This window comes from Rhinatrema bivittatum, chromosome 2 (genome assembly GCF_901001135.1).
Source record: "Rhinatrema bivittatum chromosome 2, aRhiBiv1.1, whole genome shotgun sequence".
In the NCBI taxonomy this organism is placed as follows: Eukaryota; Metazoa; Chordata; class Amphibia; order Gymnophiona; family Rhinatrematidae; genus Rhinatrema; species Rhinatrema bivittatum.
The window spans coordinates 256034747-256053893 of record NC_042616.1 but is presented as its reverse complement, the minus strand read 5'-3'; the positions used below and the strand labels follow the sequence as shown (position 1 = coordinate 256053893).

At 44.8% G+C, this 19147-nt stretch overlaps 1 long non-coding RNA gene across 1 annotated transcript in view; it reads left to right on the top strand.

The window, feature by feature from the left end:
- The first annotated feature begins 13618 nt into the window (after positions 1 to 13618).
- LOC115086098 overlaps positions 13619 to 19147 on the top strand; it is a 70970-nt gene continuing 65441 nt past the window's right edge. Inside the window, exon 1 of the long non-coding RNA XR_003855075.1 lies at positions 13619 to 13693. This is a non-coding gene — a long non-coding RNA (uncharacterized LOC115086098). The remainder of the gene's footprint in view (positions 13694 to 19147) is intronic.

Below are 19147 nucleotides of genomic sequence, written 5' to 3'. Positions count from 1 at the left end.
CAGTGCAACAGATACTGTCAAAAGCATAAGCTTTCTGGGCAGACTAGGTAGATCATTTGGTCCTTTTCTGCCATCATTTCTATGTTTCTATGTTTCTGTTTCCAGACCTCCCAGTCCCCAGAAGTCATGCTTCCCAACCATCCCAGCCAGACTCATATGCCATGCAATAATACTAAAGCAGAAACATCATAATTCCTCTTAAAACAAAACCAAGAAAATCAATTGTATTAGTAATCCATTCTAATAAAATACAATATTTCAAAACAAAGGACAAATAGAATATTTAGGAAATAATAAGGATAAAATCAACTTTAAACATTTCCTAAAAATCAAATAAATATTTCAAAACAGCAGACGTCAAATAATACACAAAAATTAAAACTAATATGGATAAAAATGTCCCTGTTCCATACATGGGAAGGTTTGATTTCCAGCATGCTGAGATTGTCCTCGATTAGTAGGGGATGGGGCGGCAGGAGAGGAGGGAGCTCACAAACTTTCTCCTGTCTCTCTCACTCTTATGTACACACATGCACACACACACACACACCCTTCTACCTCTCCTCACTCCACTCTTCTACTTCCTCACTCCCCTCCACCCATTTCCTTCTCTTTCACTCACCTCTCTGTTACTTATCTCCTTCCTTTTCCTCCTCGGTCACTCAACCCCCTTTCCTTTACTTTCACCTCCTTTCTCTCCCAGTCACTTACTTCCTCCCACTCACTAAACCACTTTCCTTCCCTCTCAATTATTCAGCTCCACTCTCTCCTCTCATTCACTCACCAACTTCACTCCCTTCCATCCCCTCTCTCTCCTCATTTTCTCCCAATTCCCATCCCATCCCATCCCTCACTCTCACCTCCTTTCCTTCCCTCACCCATACTCATTTCCTTCCCTCTCAGTAACAACCCGCCATATGACTCACCCCTTCTCATCCCAGTGCTACTAGTCTTCTTCTTTCTGTTGACCAAGTACGGGAAGCCAGCCAGAAGGTTATCATTTGGCCCAGTGTAAGGCATCTAGTGCCTTGCTCCCTCTCACTCATACATACTGTGCGTCCATCGGTCTCGGACGGCTTCACCACTTAAGCCTTAACTTGTTCTCGGTTCCTCCCGCTTACCTTGGGAAGATGGCTACCGCCGCATCTGCAAGCCGCCCTCTCCGGAGACCCCAGAACGGCTATGGCGTTGCCTCCCGCCATGTTCCTCCCAAGGGTCTACTAGGGGGCGCGCACTTGCTACCCACGTCTTTATTCCAGCTATGGTTCGAACCTCGGGGGCGTCCCCCTCAAGTGACGTCACGCCATCCAAGTATTTAGCCTGCCCTTACTTGCTAGCTAATCGAGTTAGCAAGGACTGGCCTAAGATTGGTCTCGGCTGGTCTAAGCTACTCTGCCGCTTCCGTGCTGCTGCTGGAAGCTCTCTCTATGCCCTTCGGGATATTGACTAACCTGGATACCCACTCCTCAATGGCCCTCTGCTTTATTTCAGGTGCCTTACTGGGATCAGATATTCACTCCTCGAGGGCCTGCTCTCCCTGCCTCGGTGCCTGTACGATCTATTTCAGCCTGGTGGAATCGCCAACCTACAGCTACCATCTAGTGAGTAATCTAACTCTCAGTCTGTCTCATCTACAGCATTGCCTTGCCTGGGAAACCTACATCGGAATCCCCTATACCAACATAGTGAGACGGGTTCCCTCTGCAGAGGGTCCCAGGACTGCTACCTTTGGATCACCTCACTACTGTCACCTCTGGTGGTACACATCAAGCTGTATAATAAAAGAGCTAAATTCTGTGTTTGTGCGTCTTGAGTCTAGCCCAGTACTGTGGCTCCCCACTGGGGCCCCTCCCCGTGGGCATTTGCTTCTGCCACAGTATCCAAGAATCCATCCTAAACACCGCTAAACCATAACAGGGAGCACGATGATCCTATCCTACATGATCTAGCCGGATTCCTTGAACTGTTCAGATCAGTTTTTGATGACCCTGCCCGGCATACCACTGCAGGATCTTCGTTGGTTCACCTGAAGCAAGGTACTAAACCTTTAGCTGACTTTGCTATAGAATTCAAGACACTGGCGTCTGAATTACATTGGGACCCTAAATGCCTGAGGACCCTCTTCTTTGAAGGACTGAACTCTCGTTTGAAAGGCGAGCTAGCAGCTCGTGAGATGCCTGAGACCTTGGCTGAACTGTTGAAGTTGGCAACAAGGATTGATCACTGACCTCGTGACAAGGTTCAAGAGACCAAGACTCCCAGAAGATCCTTTCAGGGTGAAGCTCGAGTTAAGTCCACACCCAGGCCTGTTCCCTCGGGTCTAGTTGCTGGCGAGGAAGAACCAATGCAATTAGGCCGCAGTCACTTAATGTCAAAAGAGAGAAGAATGCGGAAGAAGTTGGGGCTTTGCATGTATTGTGGACAAGCTGGCCATGCTGTTCAAACATGCCCTATATGTCCGGGAAACTGGCAGACCTAAGTCCTGTGGGAGGACTCTTCTTAGGTCTTACTGCACCATCTCCTCCACTCTCTATTTCTGTATCCTTGATCTGTGGACCCTTAGAGTATCAGACTCTTGCCCTGGTGGACTCAGGGGCAGGAGGTAATTTCATTTTACAACGATTAGTGGAGCACTTGCGGATTCCCACTACCACCATGACTTCTCCACTACTCCTATCTTCGATTCACGGGGAGCCCTTTCCGGGCGAAGTGACCCAGCTCACTGAACCAGTGTGTTTTCAGACCGGTGCTCTCCATTCTGAAACTATCTCCTTCTTTGTACTAGAGAAGGCCATGCACCATATAGTACTGGGGCTACCGTGGCTGCAGCAGCATATGCCTCAATTCAATTGGGCAACTCTGGAACTTTCACATTGGGGCCCAGATTGCCATGGTAAATGTCTGATGGAGGTCGCTCCTATACCCTGCATGCCAACTACCCCATTGATGCCTGGGTTGCCACCTCAATATGCATCTTTTCAAGATGTATTTTCCAAAAAAGCTGCAGGCGTACTACCGTCACACAGACCCTATGACTGCGCCATCAATTTGAAGCCTAACACTGAACCACCCAAAGGGAAACAGTCTTAGCATGGATTGCTTTGCCACTCATGTCCTTCTCCCCTTTTTTTTTATTATTCAATATCAGATTTCAGACTCAGTCAGGAGCTACTCTGGTTCCAGGTGCAAAAACCTTTTATATATCCATTTCCAATCTCCCTGGGCTTTCAGGAATGCCTAACTTTTACTAGCCACTCTCAAACCTCTTGCTTTGGTTTACTTTCCTAAAGTCAATAAGGCAGCTGAGATTCCTTAAGTGGTAACTTTTAGCTCCTTAAGTTTCAGTTCGAATGTTCTAAGTAGTCTATATTAGTTTCTCTTCTTCAAAAGGAAAAATATAGCTTTTCATTATTCTTCTTTAACAATCTATCATCATTCAGTCCTTTAGAGTCAAAGCAGTGCAGGTCTTCAGTTAACGATAGCTTTTATTCTGTAGGGTCTTATGCATAGTTTTCCATTTTAAAGTTCATCAGTCTCAACTCTCTTACAGACAGAAGTATAGTTCTTAAACTAACAATTATAGTCCAATTTGTTGGGCTAAAAAATCTCCCTAAAAATAAAACAACTGCAACCTCTAAACAAGTTATCACTTCTTCGTTCATTAGGTCCAAAACAAGACAGCTGATATTCAGTTGATGATAAGTTTACTTTCTCTGGCATTCACCTACATCTAGCTTCCCAGGTGAAGTATAACTATGCAGGCTAATGTTCAGACCAGCTGGAATAGTTCAGTTTCAAACACTGCCAGTCCTTCAGTCAGTGGGAGCTTCACTTCTGTGCATAGCTTGTCAATTGAACTTAACCGGTATCAGCTTCTAACTCTTTGTGAAACATGAACACAGCCTTTGTACCCACCATAGCTGTCTGTTCTTCTAAATGGAAATAAAAAAATCAAACGAGGGCTCAGCACTGCTTAATTCTGTTCTATACTGTTAAATCTGTCTGGCTTCTCACAAGATCTCTGCAAAACTTGTATTCATTTCCCAAAGCAGTGTTTCCTAATGCCTACTTAAATAGGGAATGGAAGTCTCCCTCATAAGAGCTTAAAAAACTTGACTTAGCTAAAGCTCTGGGATGTTCATGGGTCCAGACTCTGGCTCTTCTTCCTGACATATATATAGTAACATAGAAATGATGGCAGAAAAGGACCAAATGGTCCATCTAGTCTGCCCAGCAAGTTTCTTATGATAGTAACTGCCACTCCATGTAGTTATCCACATGTTTCTCTTAAGGGTAGCAATTGCCGTTCCATGCAGTTATCTCCAAGCCACATGATAACCTACATTTACTGCTAGCAACATTTTTACTGGATGATGAGCCTTCTTGAAAATTCTGACAGTGCTGCTTGATGTGCTTTGCTTATGGACTTGGCATTAGAAGCAGTCCTGTGCTTTTCCCCTTATGTCTGCATATCTGTACCCCAACCTGTAAAAATCAGGGGCCATGTTGTTTGTCATCTGAATCCAATTCCTCTTCCTCCGGCCCCCCCCCCCCCCCCCCCAATCAACAAAGCAGAGAGTGATGTTGCAGTTGCATCAAAAGCATCAAGGCTCATTAGTTAAGGGTAGTTATCCCATGCCTTCTGTTAAGGATAGTAACTGCTGCTCCATGCAGGTTACCCCTAGGCTTATCAGTTCTCCAGACCGTAAAAGTCAGGGTCCTCATTGTCTAAATCCAATTCCCCCTTTTTTTTTATTCAGAATTGAAGTATTGAACATAGTACTCCTGGTGAGGCCTCACCAAGTACCTGTACAAGGGCATATTCACCTCCTTTTTCTTACTGGTTATTCTTCTCTCTATGTAGCCCAGCATTCTTCTGGCTTTAGCTATCACCTTGTCACATTAATTTGCCATCTTCAGATCTCCAGATACTATTATCCCAAGATCCTGCTCTTGGTCCGTGCACATCAGTCTTTCACCCCCCATCATATACAGCTCTTTTTGATTACCGCATGGATTTAATCCATTTTGGTGGTCTTTTCAGCTGGGCTCCCTTTTGGCCTTTGCTGTTCCCGTGCTATCTCCTTCTCCCTTCTTCTGACCCATGTGCGCAGATTCTTCCATTTATTACAGGTGAGTGCCTATTACTGTATAAGCACTGACTCCTCCTGTCCCAGCTCCTTTCCATTCAGATCCTCCTAGAAGCTAGTTAGTAGGGAAGCTGGGAAATGTAATCCACAGGGCAGCAATGTTAGTTTTAGCCTTATTTAGATCTAACCAGATCCTGCCTTATAGTTTTAGAGATGCATATTTCATGCAGGGAGTAGTGCAGCTTCTAGTAACCTATCACAATACGCATGAGGTAAATGTGCATATATGAGATCTCCAATGTATGCAAATTTATCTCATACATATTCACTAAGGTTATTCTATAAACTCAGCTGGCTGTGGGGTCACCAGGACAGGTTCAGGAAGCCTTGACTAACACTCTAAGGAGTGAATTTTCAAAGGGGTTTCATGTGAAATACACCTTACATGCATGTACATTCGACACACATACACAACAGTGATTTTGAAAACGGGCCGAGTACACAGGTCCTCATGTGTTTGCATGGGAAAGTACACACAAACAAAGGAGGCATGTTTGGGTGAGTCAGGGCATGGATGTTCATACACATTTTGCAATTCTATAAAGAATGCATGCAAGAATGTCATCAAGAATGTGTGAGTGCTTTTACTCCTGCTATTCAACACGCCAAATTCAAACTTTCATTGTCTTTTTGGACTTGGTCTTTGGCATGTTGGCTTCTCCTAGTGAGAAGAGGAAGAAGGTGAGGGGGCTAACTGGCAAATCATTGACCTTCCCCATAAGTTTGTTTGACATCTCTTTTATGTCACGGTTGCTGGGATCTAGGTAAGCCAGCCCAGGAGCAGTGCAGGACTGCAAGGCAGGACACTGGGCTAGATAAGGGCCAGTCTTCTGCCTGGCCAGCCCCCTCCCCCGCAGATTGAGCCCTTGGATTCTGGGTGCCAGTAGGTCTTTGTGATGGCAGTACATCATGATAAGTCCAGACGAACTGGAACAAGGCTAGAACGGCTGGAACAAGGCTGGACAGGCTGGTGCAGAGAGCAGGAACTGGGACAGGATACAGACAGAGACAGGGATACTGGGCAAGAGCAGGATACTGATAATGAGCAGAGTTGGCAATAGCAAGGCTGGATGGTGCAGGGAACGACAAGACCAAACAGAGACATGAATGGACATGGCAGACATGACAGGACCAGGCAAGGACTAGTCAAGACAACACAGAAGAAAATCACAAAATCCTGAAGGCAGCAAGTCTGGAGCCGTGAAGGCCACCAGGCTACAGGTCCAAAGGCCCATAGTCACAGAAAGGTCTGGAAGGCCACAAGGCAGGCTACAAGAGCAGAGCAGTCCCGGAGACCACAAGGCAAGATAAGGTGCAGAGCAGGCCACAAGGCAAGGAGCAAGGAACAAGAAGGTCTGGAGACCACAAGGCAAGGTACAAGACAAGAATAGCCAGGTCAGAGAGCCGAGGGTGACTCCATGAAGAGGAAAGGTGGTTCTGTCAAAGCTGAGTTACATAGGGCTGAGACCTGGGTGGGACAAGAGCTTAGCAAGGCTGGTGGTGAGACTTGCTGAAGGCCTCTGCAAGTGAGGAGGAGTCAAGGCATGTCCGACCAGGGCACGGAGAGGCTGCATCGCAGGCGAAACTGTGACATTTAACTTTTTTTTTGTGGATCTATCCTTCTGTCTGATCCAAGGTTTGCCTCCATTCTTTGGGGGAACCTTGCAGTGGATGGCACTGCATTTCTGGGAGGAAGTGTGTGTCACTGGGGCTGACTGACGCTAACTTGGGGGGGGGGGGGGGCGATGAATAGTAGTGAAGTAACTATCAAAACGAGTATTACAAACTTATGTATACTTGGAGTGCAACATTTTAGGAAGGAGAGAGAACAAAGAAGGAGGAGGAGGAGCAAGTACCGCTTAGAGAGGGTATGCAGAATCAGGGCACAGTTTCTGGATCTGTCTGAGGAGCAAATCTTGCACAGGTTCAGATTCATAAAGGAAATCATACTATGCTATGCCAGCAGTTACCTGCGCTTTTCCACTTAGATAAGCCACACCTTTCCAGTACACCTCAAGGTCACTATGGCCCTGGTCTTTTTTGCCACAGGCACCTTACAGACACTTTTAGAATAAGTCAGTCTGCCATATCAGTATGTAAAGATTAGTTTATGACTACATTTCTCAGGAAAATACAGCAGTATATAACTTTTTTCCTCAAAGCAGAAAGCAACAACTACAAATTATGACTGATTTCTACCAAATTCTTGTTTTTCCTCTGTTTGGGGGCTATCAATTACACTCATGTTTCTATACGGGTACCTGCAGAGAACAAGGCCATTGTCCGTAACAGCAAGAGCTTCCACTATTTCAACATGCAGGTGGTTGCAATGCCAAGGGGCTCATCATGGATATAGCACCCAGGTTTCCAGGGTCCTATTGCAATACCCACATCCTTTCACAGTCAAGCATTTATGACTTCTTCCAGGATAGTCTCATTATCAAAGACTGGCCTCTAGGTGGGTATGCTGCTCTTGCTATAATATTGCAAAAAATCAGGCCTTGAAGGGCAATACGATATTATAACCAACACACAAAATAAACATATTTGCCTGATTTCAATTTATATGTTTTTGTGGAACCATCATATAAACGTCCTTAGTTATTATCTTTCAGAGCCTTAGATTATGCTCCATCGATAAATGAGAGGGGCACACTTTTAACCATAGATCCATCTATTAGACATTTTTTTCAAACATTTTTCAAAAAATGGTGAGCATAAAAAAGTGCACTACTTCCCTGTTTTTAAGTTACCTCAGGCCCAACATGGTACCATGTTTCGCAAACTGCTGCTTCAGGGACTGGAATCAACGTGTGTTCAATCAAAGTATTTTCTTTTCAGTCCCGTTTTATTTTTTTAATCAACTGGACAGCTTTTCTTTCTCATAGCACTGAGTGCCCGGTAAGCCAAGACGCTCTTGCTATAATGGCAGAGGAACTAACCTCTGCCCTTTTCTCTTCCTCTGACTCTAGATGGTCTTACTGCTTAGGCCCAGAAGGGCCATTCTAGCATTTATCAGAAGACAGCTTCATTGCTTACCAGCTTTGGATATCTCATTCTCCTCTTCTTTGCTCTTTCCCCTACAGGTGATAGAAGATATCCACTCACAAGATGGCTCACGATCCTGCTGGCATACCCAGAGATTGAAGAAGATGCCTGCTACAACAAGGTCAACTAGCAGTACAGGGCAGTCATCAAGAGAACCTTTGGTTTGCTCAAATATGTTTCCACTGACTGGACAGATCAGGAGGATGTCTTCTCTACAAGCCTGCCTATAACCTAAGGCGGCCATTTACTAAGCATTTTTCCCATAGACGCAGAATGGGAAAAAACCTTTAGTAAATACACCCCTAAGTAAGGAGGAATTTAAGGAGATATATTATCAGACTCACTAGCAGGCAATAGAGGAAAGGAACACTTTGAAATGAAGACATTTGCAAAGGTGAAGATGCATTTATTTCCAGAAGATAGGTGATATTTGTGCATATCAAAAAATGATGTTTTCCTGGAGTGGATCTGGGTCCCTTCTAGGAAGGGAATGGTGAATAAAACGGAAAATGTCATAATGCTTCTGTATCGCTCCATGGTGAGACTGCACAGTGTAAGGTGTACACTGTACGGTGTACAGTTCTGGTCACTGCATCGCAAAAAAAGATATAGTTGCACTGGAGAAGGTACAGAGAAGAGTGACCAAAATGATAAAGGGGATGGACCAGCTCCCTTATGAGGAAAGGCTAAAGAGGTTAGGGCTGTTCAGCTTAGAGAAGAGACAGCTGAGGGGGGATATGATAGAGGTGTTTAAAATCATGAGAGGTCTTCAATAAGTAGATGTGAATCGGTTATTTACACTTTTAGATAATAGAAGGACTAGGGGGCACTCCATGAAGTTAGCAATTAGCACATTTAAGACTACTCGGAGAAAATTCTTTTTCACTCAACGCATAATTAAACTCTGGAATTTGTTGCCAGAGGATGTGGTTAATGCAGTTAGTATAGCTGTGTTTAGAAAAGGTTTGGATAAGTTCTTGGAGGAGAAGTCCATTAACTGCTATTAATCACGTTGACTTAGGGAATGGCCTCTCCTATTACTGGCATCAGTAGTATGGGATCCTCTTAGTGTTTGGATACTTGCCAAGTTCTTGTAGCCTGGTTTGGCCTCTGTTGGAAATAGGATGCTGGGCTCGATGGACCCTTGGTCTGACCCAGCATAGCAATTTCTTATGTTCTAATGTTCTTATATCCCAAGTCTGATGCTTCTGTGTAGATATGTGCATTCACTACTGACAGTATTTTTGGAAGTTATGGACACAGAAGGCAGAGGAAATGGGTGAAAACTACAGGAAGGCTCCAGAGGTGAGAGGGAATCCTGAGAGCTGACATTTGAGGGGACCTGTGGATGAAGACCTGGCTGTACTGGTTGCCTTTCCTCTTCAGAGGGCATATACAATGAGGCTGTTCCCATGTCAGCAGAGGGGGATGTCTCCATTTGTGTCATCAGAAATTGGGAGCCTTTGTCTGAGGTGGTGCAGGCTTTGATGGTGAAGGCATCCTTGAAGGAGCCATAGAAGGAGGAGACATCTTAGGTGGTGGTGGAAATAAGGAGGGAGTCTCCTACCAGGCTGGTGGAATTACAGGTGGTGGAGGAACAAACCATGGTGGTGATGCAGGGAGATGCAGGATCCAGGGGCCCTGTGGCTGCCAGGGTGCATTCCATGCTGGCTGTAGCTTGTATGAAGGTATCCTCTGATATATCTCTGTGCAGAAAAAAATCATCTGACTGCAATTCCTCCTGCAGCATCCTGTAAACACCCTGCATCACCTATATTTCACTCTGTAGCTCTTCCTGTACCACTTCCTTGCGGTCTTGTATGTCCTGCCTTGTGCCTACAAGCAGTTCTGTGACTCTCATTTTGCAGCAGCATGCGGCTCATGGCTGGAGTGAAATGAAATCATGATAAGCACTTGGAGAAAAGCTGACCTCTTCTCTTTCTCTGCCTTCCCCCTCATCAACATCTTGCCCCAAGATATGCAGAGAAGCTGGTTTGTTATAGGTTGCCAAGGGCTCATCCTGGAAGAAATCCTGATATGCTTCTTATTTCTTTCCAAATCCCTCTCATGCTTCTCTGGGTCTGCTACAGACTCTGTTGACTCCTCTTCTTTTGATTTACTTTGTCTCTCTGGGCTGAGTGGTGGCATTACTGGAACCCACCTCAGTCTTCCCGGCCCACTGGGTCCTGTTTCATCAGAGTCATGTTGTGTATCAACTTCTGCAAGAAGGTATAGAACATAAATTGTCACTGCTCATGGCGTCAGTCTTCTGTAGGCCGAGGACGAGGTTGCAGTGGCCTACCATGGCTGAGGCTTATGCATGGCCGAGGCTTTGACCTGGACCTAGACCTTGCCTGCGGATCTCCACCGGACCTGGTAAGTGGGGGCTGTGGGGATCCTGGCCCCAGCATTTTTCCGGGTGGGAGGGATGGGTAATGGGGATAGGACAGGAGGTCTTGGGAGGCCCCATTTTCTTTTTTTCGGTTGTTGTTTTTTTTAAACGTTTGATTTGGTTTTTTTTTATACAAATGAAGTGAGTCAAACATTCCATGAACTGAAATTTGTGGAGGAAATCCTCCTAAAAATGAACCAAGAAACAAAAATGAATATTTTATTCCTGTACGCCCCTACGAAATAATACAAAATCCTGCAAAAAAAACCCCCACTCAGTACATATGTAACAAACTTGTCATACCATAGCAGCACTAACTCCCAGAACTCAACAGCAAAGGCAGCACTCCAAATATTGCAACAGGCCATAAAACACCAAAACGTATCCTATTGGGAAAACAACAAACAGGATCCCTACAATCTAGCAGATAATAATGGGGGCTCAGTGACCTCAATATAACACATCCTACCTCAATCCTTGCTCTACCTTGACCACTGTCTCTCCACACCCTCTACCCAGCACCAGGATCCCCCAGTCCTCTCTCTCCCCATACCCAGAGTGTAGCTTTCCCACTTTCTCTCTTCCAGCCTCCAGGGATGGTAAGATGGGAAAGAGAGAGAAGGAGGTGCAAGAAATAGGGATGGGGAGGACAGGTAGTGGAGAGAGTGGGAGGATTGAGGACGTCTTATGGGGAAAGAGAGGAAAGGGAGATGGGAGATGGGGAGGAGGGAGGATGATTTGAGATAGGAGAAGGGAAAGGTTTCAGGATCTGGGTGACAAAGTCCAATATCAAGGGTAAATCTAAACTGGGAGAGAGAGATGTTCCTACCCCTACTCTGGTGTAGCCCCCTCTCACTTCTTGCCCCCATCTCCAGCCTCTTTCTATCACTCCCCAATCTTGCATGTCTTCACACACACAGCCACTACCATCAGTTGTTGCCAGCTTGCAAGACTGCTACTCCAGCCTGCCTGCCTGTGCCATCACCACTATTGCCATGCCCTCACCCAGCCTGCCTGCCTTCCTGCACCACCACTATCACTCCCTCCCATAGCCTGCCTGCCCCCTCACCACCACTCCCCCAGCCAGCCAACCAGACAGTGCTATCACTATCATTCTTTCCCCCAGTCAGCCAGCCTGCCTATTCATGCCACTACTACTTCCTCACTCTCCAGCAAGCCTGCCTGTCTCTTTTCCTGTCCATCCAGCAAGCCATCATATGTTGCTGGCTTGATCCAAGTTTTCCTATTGCTGGGCCATGAGGATTTTACAGTGTCTTGGCCAGTCCCCCTAAGCAGCTAATGCTGGCACCATGCAGCTCTCTATGAGCTCAAGCCATGCGATCCCTTCCATTCTGCACTGACAGGCTAATGCGACAAGGTGCGTCCAGGTGAGCATGCAGTTTTACTTACAGTTAAGCACACGTTTCGTGCGTGTAAAAATAATTGGCACAGAACCATCCCTTCTGCTTGGGTGAATGTTATCTGGCTAGAAGGCTCCTTTGCCCTCGTTTTTGACCGTTTGTCCTTCAGTTTATCTCTAAGGTCTTGTGACTGAGGTCTTCGCACATCTTTGTGGAAGACAGCATTCAGCTTATGGTGGATCTTCTCCCAGGTCTGCTCTCTTTTGTAGGATTCCACTTTCCTGGACTTCTTCCCATACAGGATGTTCTGACCCTTCATGGGCCCCTTTGAAAAGAAGGTTCACCTCCTGTGGCTGGAAGTTAGACTTCCTAAGCAGGGGTCCCTTTCCTTCTGGCATGGTGCAGTTGGGAAGAAAGGCTAAGAAACCTGCACTTACATGTATACCCTAATTCATGCATAAAGATAATATAACTACACACATTCAAGGACAAGTGTTATATATATAAAAATTACGAGGTCCACATTCAGACACAGTCCAGATAATAAAGTTAGCTGAATAATTAATTAATTTATTTTTGTTAATTAGTTTGTTGTTATGTGGAGTTATGATTTTTATTTTTTTTTCATAATATTATTGTTATTTTGAGTAAACTGACACATATATCGAAAATAGCCTACAGTAAAAAATGCAGAATACTATAACAGGAAATAGTAAAACTAGCAAACTAACAACTCACAAGTTTTAGAATGTCTTACAAAGACCTCATTTTCTCCCCAACCAAGTATTCTCTACTTTCATTTTCCCCATTCACATCTGTCTTGATATATAGAGTAATAGTGTACCACCTTCTTTGACTCTGTATTCATAAAATATTAGCCATACGTTCCCAAAGCTGAGAATAACCTCTTTGTATCAATAAAGATTTATGACTCTGAAGGTCTTCTTGTCTTATTTATTCCAAGATCTAAAGGCAGGCAGTTCATCTGTATTCCAGCATAATAAAATAACTTTCTTTGCCGGTATAAATGACACACTTAAGAATTTCAAACTGCCAGCTGGAGGAGATAAGGATCTGTCAAACAGATGCAAATATATCATTTTGCCTGTCCATTCAACCGACTCTCTCAACAGACGCTCTAATAATGTATGGATTTGCCTCCAATATGCTTGTAACTTGTGGCATTCAGTAAACATGTCACAAAAATTGCCACTTTGGTAATTGCATTTCATGCATAGATTTGATTCCCTACAGATGCATTTGGGCACCTTTCCTTCTAGTTAGATATAATCTATGTAAAACTTTAAATTGTATTTCCCTCAAATTAGATGGCTGTAAATGTGTGTAGAGAGTGGTAAAAGCAGCCAATATATGAGCTTCATCAAGAGTAAGTCCCAAATCATTGCCCTACTGGGCAGTTAATTTGGTAATTTGTGCTTTATCAAACTGCTGTTTCATACGGGAAACTCAAATATACAATCCTATTAAATTTTGGTATTGTATTGTGATAGAGTACATGACAGAAAGCCTCAGACTGCCTTAAAGGACCGGCTCCAGCTATCTGGCCCAGTCCACCTTAAGACAGACAGGAAGGGGATCCTTGGGTGGAGGCATTTTCCTGAGGTAAGGGATAAAAAGGTAAGGCCCTGAGAGAGAGAAGGAGGCCCCAGGAAGAAGAAGGAAGATGTAATTAAGTGCTGTGTCTGTTTTGGAAGTTTTCTTTTGCTTGTCAGTCTGCTGAGGTAAGCAACTATTTTCTTCTGTTCTGTTACATAAATCTGTAAATAAACTGGTGAAAAGCCAAACAGACTCCAGCCTGGTCTGTTCTCCGGCTTACCCCAGTCCCAGACTGCTCCAAGGGATTCACATATGGTGGCAGCAGTGGGATCACCTGCTCTAAGCACTGGCAGAGACAGGGACCCACCCTGGCATCTACTCACATTGACCACCTGTTGAACTGTAGGTAGGCCATCATCACCTTGAGCTAAGACTAAATTGGTGCCCTATTATTTTCACTGACATAACCAGCTTTCGGGAGATAGATGTGGATGATTAGAACTTGATGCAAATAGCTTCTGTTGAGGAGAGCTCCTCTCTGCACATCTTTATAACACCTCTTCTCTGCTGGAAGATTTCCTGTTGGCAAAAGGACCATAACATTTTAGTTTCTTATCTCACCATTATGTGATGTAAGTAGTGGTGAAGAAGGCAAGATGTTTCCCCTCTATAACCTATTCCAGTGTTTGTGACTTATTTATTTATTATTTTTATATACTGACATTTGATCTCAATTGAGATATCACACCAGTTTACATTCAGGTACTGTATTTCTCTATCCCCAGAGGGCTTACAATCTAAGTTTTTGCACCTGAGGCAATGGAGGGTAAAGTGACTTGCCCAAGGTCACAAGGAGCGACAGCAGGACTTGAACCCTGGTCTCCTGGTTCATAGTCCACTGCTCTAACCACTAGGCTATTCCTCTTCCCTCTTGACTGCACTCACATCTTGACTTGACTGCACTCACATCTCTGGCAGCTGAGGGAGGTAAGACCGAAATGATGACTTACAGCTCTGTTGCATTTTGTCCATTACAGCAAGGATATTCAGGGTAGCTATGTCTAGAATTAAACTGGAGCTAAACTGAGCCAGCTGTAAGGGTAGAAGAATGGATGATAGAGGTTAAACGTAAGGGCTACATGCCTAACTACATGCAGGCCAGTGTGTTGGTGTTGGTATGAGAGTGAGGGTAGTAGGCTGTGCCAAAAGGGGCATGGAATAAAATGGTATGTATCATGCCAAAAAAGGGGACACACAAAAGTAACAGTTATAAATAATTTATAAACAGATAAGTTTAAAACCTTAAATATTATTTAAAACATAAAACAGGCAGAGATGGAAACATCTAAGGACATATTTACATAAATAAAAGACCCCAGGAACCTCACAAGGACAGGTCCTGAAAGGCTTAGGGAGCTGTGGTGGTCGCCTCATGCCCAACAGCTCAAGAGTAGCTATAAGCTTCTTCAGTCTGCACAAGATGCTCCACCACAGCCACCAGCCTCCTGAGGCTGATGTGCATCTTGCTTAACTCGTCCCCTATTCGTGAAAGTGAATCCCACAGTCACTAGCACAGGGCTTCCTGAGCTAGGGGTCAAGACTGCAAATGAGATCACAAAACCTTCAGCTAGGGTCACAATTGCCTCAAATGCAGCACTCTCTTTAGGTACTAGCTGCAGCAACATTATTAGTGGAAGTCAGCATGGGACCTAGGAGATAGTAGGCACTCACTGGCCCTGCAGTGATCCTGCCCTTGCTGAGTTTGTACGGTAACAGGAAGCCCTATACAAGGAGGGATTTGGGGGGGGGGGGTCACTGCAGGCCTATGAGTTTACACTAGCTTACAGGCCCTGCAGTAGGTTTTATTACTAATGCTGCTGCTACTTGAACATCACCATTGGGTTTAGGACCAGAAATAATGGATGGAAAGGGCTGGTAGAGATTGCCATGGCTCCTCTCTTTACTCCCCACTGAACCTTCCAGAGAAAATAATGTAGCCTCTGTCATCAACCTGCCCTTTCTTCTCACCAGCTGTCATCCACCTTTGGCCCGGAGTCCAAAGGAAAATGTTGTCATTGACCCTCGCTAGAGGAATGTTTAGAGAAGGGGAAGGATCAGATGGCGGAGGTATTTTAGGGCTGGGTCATCTGGGAGGGATTGGCTGTGATGGGTGAGAGGAGGAATCAAAGATTGACTGAGGGATTTAAGAGAGGAGCTGAGGGGTAGAGGGAATCAGCTGGGGGGATGTAAGAGAAGGGTGGAAAGGGAGGAGGTGAGGTTGGGAGGTGAGAGGGGGATGGGGATAAGAGTAAGCAAGGAATGTGGGATGGCATAAGGGAGTAAAAGAATCAGTTTGAATTTATAAGAAAGACTTGGAGGTGAGAGGGAGGGGTGAGCTGGAGAAGTGAGAGGAGGGATGTAAGAGGGTATCAGCTGGATTGGCGGAGATTGAGAGAGGAGGTTCTCTTGAGGTGGTGGAGTTTGAGAGAGAGGATTGACTAGAGAGGTAGAGAATGGATCAACTGAAGTGTGGTAAGGGTGAGACTGGCATGATTGTTGGAGGGGATATTTCTCCTGCTAATTTTATTTTGGTTATCCTTTAGGGTCATGTGAAGTTTCAAGTGCTAAAAGGGATGAAACTGGCTAAACATTTGGGATGCTCTGCACTAGAGTCTGGGCCTCTGGACTTGGAGCAGGTGCTGCAGCTGCAGAGCCCACTTCTGCAGCCATTAGGTATTGGCCTGAATCGGGGGGAAACAGTCCAGTAAGATCCTCGCCTCCTTCACCTATCAATGACTGGGCATCCTCAGGACTTGTACCTGAGGTCTCAAGAGAAAAGGGCTAGCTCTGGGCTGTTGCTGGTGGCGATGGTGGCAGCTGCTGGCTACCTGCAGCTAGCGCTGCTGCTTCATCAGCAGTATGGGCCAGATACTGTTCCTCTACCATTTCCTCATCTGAGAAGGAGCTCCTGGTGTCTTCTTAAAAGAGAAAAAGGTATATGGCAAACCATCAGCTTATGTACACAGGGAGGTAATGTGCAGCAACATACAAATGGTTAGAGTGAATGCCATTTATGGGAGGGGTGGCGGCAAAGGAATATGATCCTTGCTGTGGGACACCCACCTCCTGTAGGGGGTTGGAAGACCAAATATTCATTTACTAAAAAATGTAGACTTCTGTATTCTGGTCCTTTACAATATGGTACCTACCTAGTGATAATGGCTCTGAGGTAGGCCCACTGGCAGGGAGGTATGTGTTGGAATGTGCATTGTAATCCAACCATCAATGGCCATGATGCTGCCATAAGGCAAATGACTCTTGTTGGAAGGGAGGCAAAAAGATTCCCTGAACACAGCATTTTGAGTAGATTCTAATACCCTATTTATTTCTATAGTTGGCCTGTGAGTGCAATAGAAAAGTAAGAACATAAGAACATGCCATACTGGGTCAGACCAAGGGTCCATCAAGCCCAGCATCCTGTTTCCAACAGTGGCCAATCCAGGCCATAAGAACCTGGCAAGTACCCAAAAACTAAGTCTATTCCATGCTACTTTTGCTAGTAATAGCAGTGGCTATTTTCTAAGTCAACTTAATTAATAGCAGGTAATGGACTTCTCCTCCAAGAACTTAGCCAATCCTTTTTTAAACACAGCTATACTAACTGCACAAATTCCAGAGTTTAATTGTGTGATGAGTGAAAAAGAACTTTCTCCAATTAGTTTTAAATGTGCCACATGCTAACTTCATGGAGTGCCCCCTAGTCTTTCTATTATCTGAAAGAGTAAATGACTGATTCACATTAACCCGTTCGAGACCTCTCATGATTTTAAACACCTCTATCATATTCCCCCTCAGCCGTCTCTTCTCCAAGCTGAAAAGTCCTAACCTCTTTAGTCTTTCCTCATAGGGGAGCTGTTCCATTCCCCTTATCATTTTGGTTGCCATTCTCTGTACCTTCTCCTTCGCAACTATATCTTTTTTGAGATGTGGCGACCAGAATTGTACACGGTATTCGAGGTGCGGTCTCACCATGGAGTGATACAGAGGCATTATGACATTTTCTGTTTTATTCACCATTCCCTTTCTAATAATTACCAACATTCTGTTTGCTTTTTTGACTGCCGCAGCACACTGAACCGATTATTTCAATGTGTTATCCACTATGTTCCTAATATGGAACCTAACATCGTGTAACTATTAGAGATGTGAATCAGAAATGGAATCGGTTCGGATTCCGATTCACATGTGGGGTTTTTTTCATTGGGCCAATCGCGGTTTTGTTTATCGGCTGTGCCTGAGCCGATAAACAAAAAACCCACCCCGACCCTTTAAAACTAATCCCTTAGCTTCCCCCACCTTCCCGACCCCCACAAAAACTTTTTACAGGTACCTGGTGGTCCAGTGGGGGTCCCTGGAGTGATCTCCCGCTCCCGGGCCGTCTGCTGCCACTAATCAAAATGGCGCCGATGGCCCTTTGCCCTTACCATTTGACAGGGTATCTGTGCCATTGGCTAGACCCTGTCACATGGTAGGAGCACTGGATGGGCCCACACCTTCTTGTGCTCCTACCATGTGACAGGGGCTGACCAATGGCACCGGTAGCCCCTGTGACATAGTAAGGGCAAAGGCTATCAGCGCCATTTTGATTACTGGCAGCCGATGGCCCGAGTGCAGGAGATTGCTCCCGGACCCCCGCTGGACCACCAGGGGCTTTTGGCAAGTCTTGGGGGACCCTCCTGACCCCCACAAGGCTTGCCAAAAGTCCAAGACTTCTTAGTTTAACATGAAGTATTAGATCAGTTTCAGTTTGGCAGTGCGCGCAGGGCTCGGCGCGTGCAAGTTGCATAAATGTGCATCGCCTTGCGCGCGCCGACCCCCCCTAATCTTCATATTCTGACTTATTTTTTTGGTTGAGTTGACACAAACTGCTCTTGCAAATAATTTTCTTATGTTTCAGGGACAATTCTATAAATAGATACAAGGAACTGTGATAGAGTCATTATAGCCCCTGATATCATTTGTCTTTATGCCTCTAATTTTGGATCCCGTTATTTATATGATTCTCTTTTTTTGGTGTTTCATTTTGCTTTGGCATTGTTGTATTGACGATGTTTTCCTGGTTTGGACAGGTACAAATAATCCGTTTTTTTTTCTATTTTTCAACTGGTTAATTCATGGATTTCCCCCACCTTCCTTTTTCATATCAGTTACATCCAATTCAAAATTTCTTTTCTTGACATCATTATTTTGATTCAGGATCACCAGTTTGTTTCTTTGACTTTCAGAAAATGAATTGATAAACACTTTATTACAGTATAATCACCCTTGGTTTTTAAGGTAAAACATTCCAACTGGTCAGTTCTTTAGACTCAATCTTCTATGAGTTTCTTATGTGGATTTTATTGCTCCAGCCCATGTTATGGCCTGTAATTTTTCTGAATAAGGCCAATAAGGAGGGCCTTTAAGAAAGCCCTGTTTATTAATCAGGATTTACTATTTCTGCCTCGTACTGATTAAGACTGTAATAGATTAACCTGTGTCTTACCTTTTTCAAGTCACACTTGTGATCTTTGCACCATTATTCAGAAGCACTGGTCTATTTTGGCTCCTCTTTCAATATGCCAAGCTGCTCCTTGTTT